Source organism: Cervus canadensis, chromosome 27, assembly GCF_019320065.1.
Source record: "Cervus canadensis isolate Bull #8, Minnesota chromosome 27, ASM1932006v1, whole genome shotgun sequence".
Taxonomy (NCBI): domain Eukaryota; kingdom Metazoa; phylum Chordata; class Mammalia; order Artiodactyla; family Cervidae; genus Cervus; species Cervus canadensis.
In genome coordinates this window covers 13,157,937-13,175,309 of record NC_057412.1, presented here as the reverse complement: position 1 = coordinate 13,175,309, position 17,373 = coordinate 13,157,937, and the positions used below count along the sequence as shown (strand labels likewise).

The window sequence follows — 17,373 nt, the reverse complement described above, 5'->3', positions numbered from 1 at the left end:
TTCCAACAAAGTTCCATCTTGTCAGTTCAGTTCAGTTCAGTGTTTCAGTTGTGCTGACTCTTTGCGACCCCATGAACTGCAGCACCCCAGGCCTCCCTGTCCACTACCAACTCCCGGAGTTTACCCAAACTCATGTCCATTGAGTTGGTGATGCCATCTAACCATCTCATTCTCTGTTGTCCCCTTCTCCTCCTGCCCTCAATCTTTCCCAGCATCAGGGTCTTTTCAAATGATCAGCTCTTCACATCAGGTGGCCAAAGTATTGGAGTTTCAGCTTCAACATCAGTCCTTCCAATGAACACCCAGGACTGATCTTTAGGATGGACTGGTTAGATCTCCTTGCAGTCCAAGGGACTCTCAACAGTCTTCTCCAACACCATAGTTGAAAAGCATCAATTCTTTGGCACTTTGCTTTCTTTATAGTCCAACTCTCACATACAAACCATCTACTCAAAGCTATAGTTTTTCCAGTAGGCAAGGATGGATGTGAGAGTTGGACTATAAAGTAAGCTGAATGCCAAAGAAATGATGTTTTTGAATTGTGGTGTTTGGTGAAGACTCTTAAAGAGACCCTTGGACTTAAGGAGATCAAAGCAGTCAATCTTAAAGGAAATAAGTCCTGAACTTTTGTTGAAAGAAGCGATGCCGAAAATGACATTCCAATACTCTGGCCACTTGATACTAAGGACTGACTCATTGGAAAAGACCTTGATGCTGGGAAAATTGAAGGTGGGAGGAGAAGGGGGTGACAGAGGATGAGATGGCTGGCTGGCATCACTGACTCAATGGACAGGAGTTTGATCAAGCTCTGGGAGTTGGTGTTGGACAGGGAAGCCTGGCCTGGTGTACTCCATGGGGTCACAAAGAATCGGGCACTATTGAGCAACTGGACTGAATTGAGTGCTACCTGGGTAGCCCACTCTTATAATGCTTCTCAGTATTTTGATTAAGAACAATTTAAACTTGTATTTATGTATTAGAATCTTGTAGAAAAAAAGGATCGCTTGGGAAATATATATAAATATAAAGAGAGTTATATTAAGAAAAAGCTCATGCAGTTAGGAAGGCTGAGAAATTTTACCATCTGCTGTCTGAAAGCTGGAATCCTAGGAATGTCAGTGGTGTAATTCAGTTCAAGTCTTAAGGACCAAGAACTAGAGATATTGATTATATAAATTCCAGCCTGGATCTGAATATGTAAGGAAAAAAGAGGATTTTTTTTTTTTTTTTTTCCCACTGCAAGCAACTGGGGAGAAAGGAAATTTTTCCTTTCTCAACTTTTGTTTGTTTTCTTGTTTTTGTTTGTTTTATTATTGTTCAGGCCCTTGGTTTCGATTGGGTGATGCTCTCCCACTTTCAGATGACAAAATGGTTTATGAATCTGCTGATTCAAATAATAATTTAATTCATAAACACACTTAAAATACATCCACGAGTGATGTTTAATCACATATCTGTGTATCTTATCATCCTGTTAAGTTGACATGAAATTAACCGTCACAGTGTGTGACATACATTTAGAAAAGGATATGCATTATTAGTGATTTTTTTTTCACGAATTAAATACTCCTTTCCAGTATACAAATCAAGAAACAGAACATTACCAGGGTTCATAAACCTTTCTTCTGCTCTCTTCCATAATTTACCTGCTTCTCACTTCCCAGCTAAGGCTAAACTTTATTTTGACTTTTAACAACATACAACAGTTTTGCCTGGTTTTGACCTTTGTATACAACAGAAACTATATTTTGTCTAATCTTCCATGTACTGTTTATTTACTCAACTTTATGTTCAAGACAAAGAGAATGTGATCATTGAGTTGAAAAAAATCAAGTAAACTTTTTAAAGTTTATGAAAAATATTTAAATTTTCCCTCTTTCTTTCATTTATATTTTAAAATGTGTATATTTATATCCTCAAAGCCCTAAACCCAATAACTAGCATAAACATTAATTCACTAGTTAAAACTATTATAAAAACTCAAAGAAATAAATATACAAATGCAAAACAGGTAATTCCAATATATTGTTGTGATAACACTGATTTCTTTTTTTTTTAACATTTGTGAGCAAGTCTTATACATTTTTAAAATTTATTTTTAATTGGAAGATAACTGATTTACAATATTGTGTTGGTTTCTGCCATACATCAACATGAATCATACATAAGTATACACATGTCCCTTAATTATTAAAACTTTCTCCCACCTCCCACCCCATCCCACCGCTCCATGTTGTCACAGAACTCTGGATTTGAGCTCCCTGTGTCATACAGAAAGTTCCCATTGGCTATCTATTTTATATGGGAGTGTACCATTAATTTCTTTATCTTAAATTTACACCAAAGTTTAAGTCAAGGATTAAACTCATATTTAAGGTTTCTGAGAAGATTGAGTTACTTCCAGCATCAATTATCACTTACAACAAGTCTATGTCTATCTTTATATTTAGCATATGAGAAACCATTTGGAATTCCATTTTTCTCTCTTTATCCTTTTTAGAAAATTTTGGATGGAACTAACATATCATCCTAACATTTAAAAATATAAATGGTTATTATTATATATAAAGTTAATTATGACCATAACATTTATTTTTAAGCACATAAATGCCTAGTTCTTAACATTTCTTATTTTATTCAAATAGTTCAAAGACCTGAAATCATGTGCTCTATTTTGGTTATACAGAATAAACTGTAGCCTTGTTACTCATGAAACAATAATTTCAATCAGAGCCTCTTCCTGTTACACACCTAATTAGCCTAATTGACTATATATGAGGCATCTCAAAATGAGGGGGAAACAGAGCTTTTTATTTATAAGAATATAGATCTATAGTGAAGAGTATAAACATTGAAAATCATAAATAATGAACATATATGCATGTATCATATATATAATATTTTCCTATTAAATCTTTTTTCAAGTAATTAGCTACTAAAATAAAAATAAAACAATGAAAATATATGTATACATAGATAAAACATAAGATAATAGCTTCATCAGGAATAAAGGGGAAAAATGAAGTATTTATGTTATATGGGAGGCCATATAATACCAATTAAAGGTGCATTGTGACAAGGTAAATGTATACTGCGAACCCTTAAACAATCACTGAAATAACAAAATAAAGAGTTACACCTAATAAGGCAAGAGAGGAGAAAAAGCAGATTTATTAAAAAATATGTATATTCTTTTATTCTATTTATTCAAAGAAAAATTTAAAAAAATGCTAGAGAGAAAGGGCATAAAGATCATAAAGGGCATAAAGGACTAATATAAAAATAAAAATATAATAGACTTAAACCTAAATATATTAGTAACTGAATTATTTATAAATAGTATAAATAACCCATTTAAGTCTCATTAAGAAAAAACTGCAATACCAAACTGCATTATAAGAAAAACACTTTTAATATTAATATATATAAATGCATAAAAAAGTAAAAACAAATATACATTGTAACACAAATTATGTATAATTAAACATAAAACAATTATGTAAATTTTTTATTTGATGTTCAAATCTAATTATTGGCACCATGTTTCTTTCTTTTTTTTCTTTTCATTTATTTTTATTAGTTGGAGGCTAATTGTTTTACAATATTGTAGTGGTTTTTGCTGTACATTGACGTGAATCAGCCATGGATTTACACGTATTCCCCATCTCGATCCCCCCTCCCACCTCCCTTCCCATCCCATCCCTCTGGGTCTTCCCAGTGCACCAGCCCTGAGCACTTGTCTCATGCATCCAACCTGGACTGGTGATCTGTTTCACCCTTGATAGTATACTTGCTTCAGTGCTATTCTCTCAGAACATCCCACCCTCGCCTTTTCCCACAGAGTCCAAAAGTGTGTTCTGTACATCTGTGTCTCTTTTTCTGTTTTGCATATAGGGCTATCATTACCATCTTTTTAAATTCCATATATATGCGTTAGTATACTGTATTGGTCTTTATCTTTCTGGTTTACTTCACCCTGTATAATGGGCTCTAGTTTCATCCATCTCATTAGAACTGATTCAAATGAATTCTTTTTAATGGCTGAGTAATATTCCATGGTGTATATGTACCAGAGCTTCCTTATCCATTCATCTGCTGATGGGCATCTAGGTTGCTTCCATGTCCTGGCTATTATAAACAGTGCTGCGATGAACATTGGGGTGCACGTGTCTCTTTCAGATCTGGTTTCCTTGGTGTGTATGCCCAGGAGTGGGATTGCTAGGTCATATGGCAGTTCTATTTCCAGTTTTTTAAGGAATCTCCACACTGTTCTCCATAGTGGCTGTACTAATTTGCATTCCCACCAACAGTGTAAGAAGGATCCCATTTCTCGACACCCTCTCCACACCCTCTTTCTTTTCCTTTTTTTTTTTTTTTAATGAATCTAGGAATAATAACTTTAAGATCTAGAATTTTTATAAGGGCAAAGAGAAAAACAAATGGAATCCTAATGTGTAATTTCAAAATGCTCACAAGGTATAGTTTATCCTTTATTTTACTGAAATCCCTAATCTTTATTTGATATAGGACTTCAGGAGGAAAAATGTAAGCCAATAGAGTATCTTTTAACTTACCTTTCAGGTTATTTACAGTCAAAGGTAGTATCCTAATAAAAACATCAATGTATATAAGCAAAACTGTTTGTGACCCCATGAACTGTAGCCTGCTGGGTTCCTCTGTCCATGGGATCTTCCCAACCCAGACATTGAACCCAGGTCTCCCACATTGCAGGCATATTCTTTACTATCTGAGCCACCAGGGAAGCCCAAGAATACTGAAGTGGGTAACCTATCCCTTCTACAGAGGGTCCTCCTGACCTGGAATCAAAATGGGGTCTTCTGCATTGCAGGATTCTTTATCAGCTGAACTACCCAGAAAGCCCAAGTCATTAGAAAAGGCCATGATGTTGGCAAAGATTGAGGGCATGAGGAGAGGGGGATGACAGAGGATGAGATGTTCGGGTGGCATCAGTCACTCTGAACACGAGTTTGAGCAAGCTCGGGGAGATGGTGAAGGACAGGCAAGCCTGGCGTGCTGCTGTTCATGGGGTTGCAGAGTTGGACATGACTGAGCAACTGAACAACAATAAAATATGTAAGTCCCCTTTTAATTTTCAGTAACTCTGTCATTCTGAATAAGCTATGACCTGTCAATGTACCAAGTAAGACCTGGAAATCTATTAAGAAGTACTCTTTAAACACAGATCTTGTTATCAAATTATTAGCAGATTAGTAAGGGATGCTTGAAAGGAAAGCTATGACCAACCTAGACAGCATATTAAAAAGCAGAGACATTACTTTGCCAACAAAGGTCTGTCTCCTCAAGGCTATGGTTTTTTCAGTAGTCATGTATGGATGTGAGAGTTGGACTGTGAAGAAAGCTGAGTGCGAAAGAATTGATGCTTTTGAACTGTGGTGTTGGAGACAACTCTTGAGAGTCCCGTGGACTGCAAGGAGATCCAACCAGTCCATCCTAAAGGAGATCAGTCCTGGGTGTTCATTGGAAGGACTGATGCTGAGGCTGAAACTCCAATACTTTGGCCACCTGATGCGAAGAGTTGACTCATTAGAAAAGATCCTGATGCTGGGAGGGATTGGAGGCAGGAGGAGAAGGGGATGACAGAGGATGAGATGGTTGGATGGCATCACCAACTCAATGGGCATGAGTTTGAGTCAACTCCAGGAGTTGGTGATGGACAGGGAGGCCTGGCGTGCTGTGATTCATGGGGTCGCAAAGAGTCAGACATGACTGAGCGACTGAACTGAACTGAACTGAGGGATGCAGTCAAGTTGGCAAGATTGCCAATCATGTGACTTTTTTGCTTGACAGCAAAATCAAGATATATTTCAGCTGCCATAAGAAGACAGGAGAAGGACAATGATCCCACACTGAGAAAGGTGATAAAACAATTTCCAAAGACATGAAACATAAGTTTTAAAGAATAGGAGTAATATAGAAAAGTTTAAAAGAGGAAAGGGGCCTCCCTTGTGGCTCAGATGGTAAAGAATCTGCCTGCAGTTTTGGTTGGAGACCTGCCTTTGATCCTTGGATCAGGAAGATGCACTGGAGAAAGAAAAGGCTACCCACTCCAGTATTCTTGCCTGGTGAATTCCATGGACAGAGGAGCCTGGTGGGCTATAGTCCAGGCATCATGATGAGTCAGACACGCCTGAGTGATTAACACACACACACCAAAGGGGAAAAGTACCTATCAGAGAACAGAAAGAGCTTCTGCCAAAAATTGGATAAAAGAAAGAGCAGAATCTATGGGTCTAGAGAGTAGGAAACTTTTTAGGGCAAGTGGAATAAAGTATTGTATGTAAGATCAATGTATTCAGTAAACAAATCATGAGGCCTTCCATGTGCCATACATATTTTTTATATCATTTCTATCTTTTGCATTTTGCATTTTATTTATTTATTTTTTCAGACACCTCACATTATTGCTACAGGTGTCAATGGAGAAAAATATATGATTTAGAATATTTTGTTTCAGCTTACCTAATTGCTCACATGGAAATCTTGGCAAGGTCCCTTAGCTTATTTGAGGTTCTGAAACTTCATCTGCTAAATGAGCATAATTATGTATGTAGATCTGCCAATAATACAGAAAAATCATTAATTGCAGTGTGAGAAAGTACTCTAGAGAAATCAACATGCTGCATAGGCTTAAAGAAGCATTATTAATCGTTGCTAACATTTTCAGTACATAATTACATATTTTTGACAAACCAGAAATATTATCAATTGAAATTAATGAGACAAAGAGCAAAGAAAAAGTTTTTAAACCATGTGCAATATAGATAGGGGCAATTTGCTATATATTCAGGAAATGCAAACCTGGTGCTCTGTGACAATGTTGAAGGGTGGGATGGGGTGGGAGGTGGGAGGGAGGTTCAAGAAGGAGGGGACATATGTATACCTATGGCTGATTCACGCTGATTCATGGCAGAAACCAGTATTTAAAGCAATTACCTCCAATTAAAAATAATTTAAAAAAATAGTATCTTAAATAGTATTCGTATTTCCCAAATAATTACTCTTTTATGAAGTTAAAGAGCATCTTAGGATTGCTGATAAGTTATTTTAAATTACCTATTGTCAGGGTAACCTGTAAGTTGGGATTTGTGGTAGAAGGGATTTTTCCTAATCACAGTCAGAGTCTCCATGGGTGTTAGTCAGATAAACACCTGCTACATTGTAGATTCGTTTCTTGATTCTGTTCTCTAAAGAAAGAGGTATTGTTTAAACAGTATATAAAATATGTCCAAACTATGAGACAGCTTTTTAAATGACATTATTTTATGAATAGAAACACAAATGCATTTAGGTTGATATGATAAAAATGTGTATATGAGTATAAGCTAAATATCTTTGAACAAAAATTTTGCCTTTGCTGTAGAACAAATGGGACACAAACTAAAGAAAGACAAACTGTCATGAAAGTTGTCGTAAACTACACACAACTACATCAGTATGATTATAAATTCAGATAATCCAAAAGAGAACAGTCAGGGGCCTATAGACATCAAAATTGATTTTATAGTAATTGATCCAAACTGGGTATTTTTCATCTTTTAGAAGGTAAAAAAAGTATCATTAATTATAGTTAAATCAAACCATATCATGTCACAAAAGCACAATATATCAATAATTGGCAAACGAAAATTATAGGGGAAATGATTCCAATTCAGAAGGCCTAGATATGGATTCAGCTACTATGACAATTTAAAAAGATTCATAACAGATTGAACAGTTTTTTTTTTTCCTGTTTGATAAGAAATAAATTTTGCAAGAAATTTCCTCTGATGGTTGTGGAGTAAGCTGGTTTAAGCAATGCTTTTACAGAAATGGTTCCTCATTGTTCGATGCATCCTATGAACCTTTGAACAAGTTATTCTCTGCCAATTTATACCCTCTTTGTGAAATGGATAAAGCTCGTTGTGGACACTTGAAAAGAGAACATAATTTTGAGGTCAAACTAAAATCACATTGGCAGAATAACATGAGCATGCACAGTCAGAAGGCAAAGAATCAACTTCCATGTCAATGAAGTAAAGAGGAAATTAAATTTTATGCTAATTTATGTCTTGGTCATTTCTATTTAATACTGAAGCAAAATGGAAGGCTTGTTAATTATAACTTGGAAAATATATTATACAACTGTTAGTATTTCCTATTTAAATATACTAGTGAATGTAGAGTTTCAGTTCTGATTTTAATAAATTCCCTTGGACATAATATTTAGTAAGTTTATAATCAATTTGTTGTAATTCATAGTTTCATTGATATCTTAAGGGATTCACATGATAAACATCTTTGACCTTTCACCTTAAAAAATAGGACTTCCCTGGTGACTCATTTGGGGAAGAATCTGCCTGCCAATGCAGGAGAAACAGGTTCAATCTCTGATTTGAGAGGACTCTGTACTAAGGAGCAAGTAAGCCCCAAGGCCCTGGGCCAAAGCTACTGAGCCTGTGCTCTAGATCCCAGGAACCATGGCCCGTGAGCAGGTGCCCTAGAGCCTGTGCTCTGCAATAAGAGAAATCACCACAGTGGGAACTCTTCACACCGCAACTAGAGAGTAAACCCCACTTGCCACAACTAGAGAAAAGCCTGTGCAGCAACAAAGACCCAACACGGTCAAAAACAAATACTTTAATAAGTGTTTTTAAAAATTGGATCTATTCATTTAAGTGTTAGCTTTGTATCTCTACTGATTAAATAATGGGATTAATATAAATTATCTTGTACCTTCCAGAATTAAATATATATATATACATATGTTTAAGGATGACTTCTCATTTGATCTTCTTTAATCAGAAATATTTCCAGGAAAATATTCAATTCAACTACTCTTTTGATACTTGCAGGGCAGTAATATATTTTCTTCCTTTTGGATAGTGTACATTTTCATATTATAATTTACATGATGCAATTGTAATATTTTATATTAGGAAAACATCTAAAATAAAAGTGATGAAGATACAGTTTTAAGGAAATAAGGCTGTGCAAATAAATTTTCCAGTCAGAATATCCAGCCTTTTGAAGCACATGAATTTGCATCAGTGGTTATCAGCATTTTCTCTATTTTAACTGAAAACTGATGTTCTTATCAGGGCTACAGATTGGCTACAGCATCTGCTCTGCTGTGCAGATTAAAAAAAGATATATATTAGATTTTACTTAGAAGAAGATGCTAGAATAAGAGTAGTTGTTGATTCTGAGTCTTATTTTCTAGACATCTTAAATCAGTAGTTCAATTTCAAAGAAAAAATACATTATTTTTAAAACTCACTCAATATATGCAATATTATTCATAATGGGTATAATATATACTACACCCCTTAAAAGGTTGGTATTCATGTGCTCTTTCAGATACCCAAAAGCAAAATAAATAAGTACATATTCAATATATAGCATTATCCCCAGGGAAGTAAAAAATAGAACAAAATATAAATAAAAATAATTCAGGAGAGTGAGGAAATATTTCAGTGTCCTATGGATTTGATACAGATATCATTGTTCAGTTTATAATTTTTATACTCACTCAATAAAAGAATCTGAAATAAAAACGGTGTCCATGCATCCACGTAACTAAACTCTAATCATTTAAGTATAAATCCTATCTCCAAAATCTTCTTTACTTTGAATGTGTATCTTTACCAAATTTCACATAAAATTAATGGACTTGGCAAGCATTTACAAGCTTATGATTTCAACATAATTACTTTTCAAGAAAAGATATTTTTATACCAAAGTTTCCCAATTTTCATTCATGAGAACGAAGGAAATGAAATATAACATACTTAACAATTAAGAACAGCGATTTAGAGTTGTCTTAATGTAGAGTAGCTTAAGAAGATTCTCTAACACAGGATACACTTTGGCCTGGGCTTGCCACTAGCCAGTTCCTTATTTGTCTGACAAGTCAGAAAAGCTGACTCTGTTGGTTGCCAACTCTCCTGGGATCATGGAGAAAGAAAGGGAATTCCAGAAAAAATCTACATCTGCTTCACTGACCACACTAAAGCCTTTGATTGTATAGATCGCAACAAACTGGAAAAATTTTAAAACGATGGGAATACCAGGCCATGTTAACCTGTCTACTGAGAAACCTGTATGCAGGTCCAGAAGCAACAGTTAGAACCAGACATGGAACAACTGATCCAAACTGGGAAAGGAGTACAAGCCTGCATTTTGGCATCCTGCTTACTTAACTCATATATTTTGCAGAGAACATGATACTAATGTCTGGCTAGATGAGCCACAAACTGGAATTAAGATTGTCAGGAGAAGTGTCAACAACCTCAGATATGCAAACATTACCACTCTAAAGGCAGAAAGTGAAGAGGAGCTAAAGAGCCTCTGAATGAGGATAAAAGGAGAGTGAAAAAGCTGGCTTGAAGCTCAATATTACAAAAAACTAACATTATGGAATCTGGTCCCATCACCTCTTGGCAAATAGAAAAAGGGAAAATTGAAAGCAGTGACACATTTTATTTTATTGGACTCCAAAGTCACTGTGGATAGTAACTGCAGTCATGAAATTAAAAGTTGCTGGCTCTTTGGAAGAAAACCTGTGACAAACCTAGGCAGAGTGTTAAAAAGCAGAGACATCATTTTGCCGACAAAGGTCCATATAGTCAAAGCTATGGTTTTTCCAGAAGTCATGTACAGATGTGAGAGTTGGACCATAAAGAAGACTGAGCACTGAAGAACTGATACTTTCAAATTGTGTTGCTGGAGAAGACTCTTGAGAATTCTTTGGACAGCAAGGAAATCAAACGAGTCAATCCTAAAGGAAATCAACCCTGAATATTCTTTGAAAGGACTGATGCTGAAGCTGAAACTCCAATAGTTTGGCCACCTGATGCAAAGAGCCAACTCATTGGAAAGGACCCTGATGATGGGAAAGATTGAGGGCAAGAGGAGAAGGGGACAGTGGCAGAGCATGAGGTGGTTAGACAGCATCACCATCTCAATGTGCATGAATTTGAGCAAACACTGGGAGATAGTGGAGGACAGAGAAGCCTGGTGTGCTGCAGTCCATGGAGTCTCACAGAGTTGGACACAACTTAGCTACTGAACAACAACAATAGATATTCTATAGGAATAAAAAAAAAAAAAAAAGGTACCTACATCAATAGATTAGGGAAAGGCTACCATTGAAAGAGAAGTCTGTTCCCAAGATTCAGAGGCCTGCCATGTCACACAGGACCACACAGGGAAGTTGGTGGTAGAGCTGAGGGAAAGTATATGTTAGAACGTTTCAGTGGTTTCCACAGAAAGGAATAGGCAAGAAAGGGTAAGCAAGTTTAGGATTTGCTTTGCTGTTTAGCCACTAAATTGTGTCCGACTCTTTGTGACTGCATGGACTATAGCCCACCAGACTCCTCTGTCCATGGGATTTCCCAGGCAAGAATAATGGAGAAGGTTTCCATTTCCTTCTCCAGAGGATCATCCTGACCCAGGGATGGAAGCCCCATCTCCTGCACTGGCAGGCTGATTCTTTACAACTGAGCCACCTGTTGCTGCCCTGGGGGTTCCTTCATCTGGCCCTGAGGAGATCAGGACCGGTAAATAAAGGTATACCTCAGAGATACTGCATGTTTGGTTCCAGACTATTGCAATAAAACAAATATTCCAGACTATTGCAATAAAACAAATGTAGCAATAATACAAATTACATGAATTTTTAGTTCCCATATATAAACATATAGTCTATTAAGGGTGCAATATCATACATCTTCAAAAAATACATATATTAATTAAAAAGTTAAGCTGCTGGAAAACACTTCCAATAAACTTGCTCAAATCTATAAACTTTTCAAAATATATTTTAAAAAAAGTTATATAAGAAAGTATTATAATCAGTTTAATTTAGATTTATGTCTCTCCCTTATATCACTGTTTGTAGCCCCCCAGTCTCCACTGTCCATGGAATTCTCCAGGCAAGAATACTGGAGTGGATTGCCATGCCCTCTTCCAGGGGATCTTCTGGACCCAGGGATCAAACCTTCATCTCCTGCATTAGCAGGAGTGTTCTTTACCACTAGTGCCACCTGGGAAACCCATAGGACTGCTAAATTTTTCTTAATATTTCACTCTCCCACTCCATCATAAGCTTCCGCCCTTATTAATTCAGCAATTAATACCTGAAATAAATTTTAAAATGTAAGTAATAGGAATGATTTAAACTTTACTAAAGAAAATAAGAAAAAAGTGGATGTGAAGACAGAATATGTAAACTTGTACAAAAAGCTTCATTATTTCTGCATAATATTATGGTCAAATGCATTAACATTAGGTAAAATAGGTAAAATTTTGACACTATGAGGGGTGAGTTTTCCATGCTCTAAAACGAAACTTGTATAAAATGTGTTTGTGTGTGTGTGTAGATAGCATTACCAACAAAGCTAATGAGACATTTCAGAGATTAGAGAAAAAGGCTACAGACTAAAATCTGAAGAGGAAGAAGAAACAATAGCAAAGGGTTCATATACCCTGAGGTCCTGTGCCAATATTTAAGTCAATGAATTTTAAACCACCAGCAAACAATGAGGATTATTTTCTGAACTAAGTCAAAGAACAAGGAAGGGACCCAGGATGGCCCTGGATCTAGAATTTTTCCCTGGCCCTGCTAAAAGAAATCACAAATCTTTGCAAGAAATAGCATTGATTTATGTTCCCAGACTTTTCATAGGCTAAGATAAGTAGAACATGAGCTATTAAAACAAGCAAGCCAAAAATCAAGCAAACAACAAAGCCAATAAGCAGTAGAACCAAGACAGAAACTCTGGCAGACCGGTTCCAGAAAATGCTCTTAATCTGGAAATGGCTAATTGTATTGGTCAGCTAGAGTTGGTAAAATAAATAAAGTGGACTAGGTGGCTTAAAGCATGTGGTTTAAGCAACATAAATTTGTTTTTCACAGTTCTGGAGGCTGGGAAGTCCAAGATTGGGGTATACGAATGATCAGCTTCTGGTGAGAACCCTCTTTTTGGCTGTCAAATGACTGCCTTCTTGCCATATACATATACAGGGGAAGAGGGAAGGTAAGATAGAATCCCTCTTATGTTTCTTCTCATAAAAAATATAATCCCTTTCATTAGGGCTTTACCCTCCAGACCTAAGTTCCCCACAGAGACTTCACCTCCAGGATAGATTCTGAAATGTAATGTTTTAATAATGAATATACTGTGGTTTTGGTGTCAATATCTTCTTGCATGATAGAGTGCCTAAAATGGTACAGATGGCTGATTTTTCAGTTTAATAGCTCTTTATTTTTAATTTGTCCAAGGTCACCCAGCTAGGATATAGTAGTGCTTCAGGAAAGGGGACTCCTTCCAGGGCCAAGAGTGGGCTCTTGTCTAACATTTGGAAATGAATTGTCTGAGAAGACACATGTCAACAAGGCAAGAGACTTTATTGGGAAGGGGAGTAGGAGTCTAAGGAAACTCAGGAGAACTGCTCTGCCATATGGCTTGCCATCTCAGATTTTGTGGTAATGGGGTTAGTTTCCAGGTTGTCTCTGGCCAGTCACCTTTCTTGACCCAAAGTCTGACTCAGGGTCCTTTCTGGTGGTGCACACATCTCTCAGCCAAGATGAATTCTGGAGCAAAGGATTCTGGGAGGTTAGTAGGACATATGGACTGGAGTCTCCTGTTTCCTTTTGATCTTTCCCAAATAACAAGTGGTAGCTTGTTCTGTGTCCTTACCAGGACCTCTTATTGTTAGATAATTCATGCAAGTGGTTATTACTGGGGCTAACCAGGGTAGGCAGTTTCATTCAGTGGGTCTTCTAACAGTAGAATTAGTATTTTAATATAGAGTTGAATTCCAGAAACCATGTGCTTGACTATCAGACCATATTGCTTGTGGGCATCATTTAAATGTGCTTGACTGAACTTACTAGGGTTTCATTATATCTAAAATATGATGATATAAAGAAAAAAAGTCACTATCTCTCTCTTGTTATGAAATATCATACTAAACAAAAAGTATCAGTTGTTATCCCCTTTTTTCTTTATTTTAAATATTCTTCATAGACATATTACTAGTGTTATTTTTCTATATTCCACAATATTCTCATTGTACAAAAAATTTTAGTGCCATTTAGAAGTAGTTTTTTTGAAATTCACTAAAATCTAGCTTGCCAAAAGAAAAATGAGACTTTATTGCTCCTTTAATGAGTAGAACTAACTTATAATTGACCTATCCCTATAGGAATTCTAAACAAAAACAAGAAAATGGGGTTCTCTGTGGGAGCTCATTAAAGTACCATAGACACAAAAAGACTCATCAGTCGTTTTCCAGACACTCTGGAAATTCACCTAGTGCTTTGCTAACCATAGCCTGGATTTGCCCAGTTTGAAAGATGAGAAGACTCCTACCCCTACCAGTTAAAACTTGAGGAAGTTGAAGTCACAGTTGCTTATTCTGACAGCTCCACCTTTCAGAGCTCCCTTGGAGAAAAAGAGGATCCAGGGTGGGGAGAGAGGGTAGTGGGTGTATTAGAGATACATTCTTATCAGCACAGACAAAGAAGAGTTGGCATGGGGTAAGAAATAGACATCACAGGACTTTTGTTCTTTTTCTTCTTGTTGTTGCTCAAAATCCCAGTTGAAAGAAATACTCTACTAAGACATTCTTCATATCCCAGTTGTTAACGTTCTGGTTGACACCTATCTAAGAAGTTTTGTGTGTGTAGTACAAAATGTTCTGTCTGTGACATTGTTTCATAGGGTAAGACTGAGGTAGTTTTTAGACCCTCTACTTGTCCTGTGTTTTGCTCTTGTCCTAAGTTTAATAGATGTGGTTCTTTCTCCGATTTTTTTTTCTCCTGAAGTATATTTTATGAAAAGAATGTTTAACTGACAAAAAACCAAAAATTTCATCTTTGTTTTAATGCCAGAATCTTTAGCTCCTTGAAAATAAGAATAAAAAAAAAAATAACATAGAGCATCACATCATATTACAAGCTGCACATTAAATTCAAAGGAAGCAATAAAGTTGCAGCTGCTATGCTTTTAAAAAAGAACATTCTAAGCCATCATTGTTCATATTTAGAAAAATGGTTATTAGCTGAGGAATCATGTAATTTTCTCTACTTCTCCACCTCTTCTGTTGAATTCCAAAATACATTACTGGGTGAGGTGGGATCTATTCTTATTAGCTGTTCCCTTGATTATTAATGAAAATAATTTTCAGTGGTTCATACTGAAAATATATTTTAAAAATGCAATTATTACCTTAAAATGCAATTGATGAGCATTTCTTATCTTAAAAATCAGTAAATAACCACAACTGACATTTTTTCAGATATTTCTTAAAGGAAAAGACATGATTTAAATATTTAAAGCAGTGAACAAACCAAAAAAGAGTAGACCATTTTAAAATCATGGTATAGAAAATAACAGAAATAATGTCTTCTTTCTTAATAGGGTTTCTTTTATTTTTTCTTGTAAAAGGTATTTTTATAAGGTTTGTTTTTATATGGTTTTATAAAGGATTTTTTTATAAGGGTTGTTTTTATTCTTTTATTTTTACCGGGCTTCCCTGGTGGCTCAGCAGTATAAAATCCACCCACCAATGCAGCAGCCACAGGAGACATGGGATCAATCTGTGGGTTGGAAGATCCCCTGGAGGAGGAAATGGAAACCCACTCCAGTATTCTTGTCTGGGAAATCCCATGGACAGAGGAGCCTGGTGGACTACAGTCCATGGGGTCCCAAAGAGTCCGAGATGACTGAAGCAGCTGAGCACCTAGCACCTTTTATTTTTACAAGAACAAGAGGAGCAAACATAATGGAAAAGTGCAAGGAGTTTGACATAACTTAAGACTTCATTAAATTTAAGACTGAGTATGCAAATTTCCTATAATATAGAAAACACAAGTAGTAGTAGATACCACATAAACTTTAAAGATTTTTGAAATATTTTTTTAATTTTAACTTTATATTACAGTATAAGTGATTAAAAATGTGTTAGCTTCATGTATACAGCAAACTGATTCACTTATACATTTATCTACTATTTTTCAAATTATTTTCCCTTGTAGGTTATTATAGAATAATGAACAGAGTTCCCCCTGCTATACAGTAGGTTCTTGTTGGTTGCCTACTTTAAAAATAGCAGTGATTAAGTGTCAATTTCATACTAAAAATATAAAATAACATAGAAAGGGAATATCAAAATATGTTTAATAGTCATGTTATCTTTGGGATGCACTTAAGTTCTGTGAGCTGACTTCCTTGCTTTAAAAAAAATGAGAACGTTAGTGAAATAGTCATGTCTATTAAATTGTTATTTATAAAACAAATATTATATGTTCCGGCAAAAAGTAGGTGTTATACACATTCTCATTTTACTGTCACTTATAGAATGTTTAGTTAATGTTAAATAGTTAACCTAAAAAAAAAAAAATCACTGTTCTATAAAAATGTTTGTGGTCATGCTTAAAATAGTGAGGGTTTGATTTCTGACCATTTGGTGATTAACTAACAAGTAGCTGGGGTTGCAAGTACTTCCCAATTTATTTTCCTTGATATATCATACAGTTCTTATTCAGTTAGGATGAAAATTATTTGTAGCAAAGGCCAAAGTAGGGTAAACAATGTGTTGGCACCTCAATTGTCCCCTCAAAGCGGAAATGACTACAAGTTTCCCAGGAAATTAGATTAATGCAGCAGAAAATAAAAGGAAATACTGGAGAAAAACTGATAGACTTGGTCCAGGTTCACAATTCTGTGCCTACTGTTTCTTAAAGCAGAGACATCACTTTGTCGACAAAGGTCCATACAGTCAAAGCTATGGTTGGTTTTTCCAGTAGTCACATATCGATGTGATAGTTGGACCATAAGGAAGGCTGAACACTGAAGAACTGATGGTTTTTAACAACGATGCTGGAGAAGACTCCTGAGAGTCCCTTTCACAACAAGAAGATCAAACCAGTTAATCCTAAAGGAAATCAATCCTTAATATTCATTGGAAGGACTGATGCTGAAGCTGAAGCTCTATTTCTTTGACCACAAGATACAGAAGAGCTGACTCATTGGGAAAGACCCTGATGCCAGGAAAGATTGAGGGTAGGAGGAAAAGCGGGCAACAGAGAATGAGATATTATATAGCATCACCAACTAAATGGACATGAGTTGGAGAATCCTGGCATGCTGCAGTTAATGGAGTTGCAAAGAGTTGGACACAACTGAGTGACTGAACAACAGTTTCAATAAGCAAATAGACTTTGGTATAATTTGATAACAATGAAATGATCACAAGTCATTAATTTAATTTCACATGAATTGTCACAGATTTTATGGCAAAAATATGAATATGTTTTGTATGGTCCACTATTCAAGAGACCAATGG

General features: G+C 35.9%; 1 long non-coding RNA gene across 1 annotated transcript; it reads right to left on the bottom strand.

Moving 5' to 3' along the window:
* Nucleotides 1-448: 448 nt before the first annotated feature.
* Nucleotides 449-17,013, bottom strand: LOC122428880. The gene is made up of 3 exons (XR_006265840.1): nt 16,941-17,013; nt 6,033-6,036; nt 449-578 (listed from the first exon to the last, which is right to left on the bottom strand). It is a non-coding gene; the product is annotated as an uncharacterized LOC122428880 (long non-coding RNA).
* Nucleotides 17,014-17,373: the final 360 nt, after the last annotated feature.